Source organism: Hevea brasiliensis, chromosome 16, assembly GCF_030052815.1.
Source record: "Hevea brasiliensis isolate MT/VB/25A 57/8 chromosome 16, ASM3005281v1, whole genome shotgun sequence".
In the NCBI taxonomy this organism is placed as follows: Eukaryota; Viridiplantae; Streptophyta; class Magnoliopsida; order Malpighiales; family Euphorbiaceae; genus Hevea; species Hevea brasiliensis.
In genome coordinates this window covers 29,938,607-29,939,967 of record NC_079508.1, presented here as the reverse complement: position 1 = coordinate 29,939,967, position 1,361 = coordinate 29,938,607, and the positions used below count along the sequence as shown (strand labels likewise).

The following is a 1,361-nucleotide window of genomic DNA, read 5'->3' as shown; positions in this document are numbered from 1 at the left end:
GTGATTAGTTCCCTCATTTTATATATCATTACTTTTTGAATCCAAGACCATCTTCGTGCTTTACCGATGTGGGATTTGCCTAAGAGACCTTTCTCCCCCCCTTTCGGGACTCAGCGTCCTCGCAGAGGTTTGCCCCACCATTGCCCAAGAGGACACGCGAGCGGCTCTGATACCAATTGTAACGATCGGGCTCCAACAACTAGAGGAATTGTCCGCTTTGGCCATGAGCCTCACGGTTTTGTCCCATAGGTGGAATGGAGAACTTCCCAGGAGGTCACCCATCCTAAGATTTCTCTCAAGCGAGCACGCTTAACCCTGGAGTTCTTCCAACTCTCCAGGCCATTCCACCAAAAGGTGCCTCTAGTGATTAGTTCCCTCATTTTATATATCATTACTTTTTGAACCCAAGACCATCTCCGTGCTTTGCCAATGTGGGATTTGCCTAAGGGACCTTTAAAAATTGAAGTATGTCAGACAACTGTTGGACCACCTTAGTCTGTTATCCCGACTAAGAATGATCCTCTACAACCAAACAACTCCTAAGAACCGTTCAGCCATTAATCACGCTCTGATCCAACGGTCTTATTTCATCCACCAGACTTAAGTTCCTATCTCCTTTGTGCTAAAGGACACAAAGGTACGAACCTATAGAACAGATCCCACATCAGTAAAGCACGGAGATAGTCTTGGGTTCAAAAAGTAATGATATATAAAATGAGGGAACTAATTACTAGAGACGCCTTTTGGTGGAATGGCCTGGAGAGTTGGAAGAACTCCAGGGTTAAGTGTGCTCGCTTGAGAGAAATCCTAGGATGGGTGACCTCCTGGGAAGTTCTCCATTCCACCTATGGGACAAAATCATGAGGCTCATGGCCAAAGCTAACAATTCCTCTAGTGGTTGGAGTCTGATCGTTACAATAAGTTTAGTGGTATCAAAGCAAAGGTTTTAAAATAAATTTTGAACTGTGAATTTGAAATATTTTGTAGGTAAATACAACTGCTCAAATGTTTGATACATATGACATATTTACATTGTGAATATGTACTAACAGAGGTCAACCTCCTTGTGTTTGTTCTCAGAGAGTAGAAAACTTCTGGAAATGGAATGGAAGGGGGAGATAATTTCGTAGAGCAATCTGTCGAGGCTGAGGTTCAAGGAGAAGCCCCAGCACTCCAGAATGTGAGTGGGTTAGCCACTCCAGCTCCTCCTCAAGCACCGCAGTTCCCTGCTCAGTTTGCAGAGCAGATGGCTGCATTCTTTCAGCAAATGGTGAGAAGTGTGCCACCCCAAGCTCAGAGGCAAGCACCTGTAGCACAATCACAGTCACCAGCTCCGCAATATGAGAAGTTAATGAAATTTG

General features: G+C 44.6%; 1 non-coding gene across 1 annotated transcript; it reads right to left on the bottom strand.

Moving 5' to 3' along the window:
- Positions 1-464: 464 nt before the first annotated feature.
- LOC131175218 (small nucleolar RNA U3) lies at positions 465-676 on the bottom strand. The gene has a single exon (XR_009145381.1). It is a non-coding gene; the product is annotated as a small nucleolar RNA U3 (small nucleolar RNA).
- Positions 677-1,361: the final 685 nt, after the last annotated feature.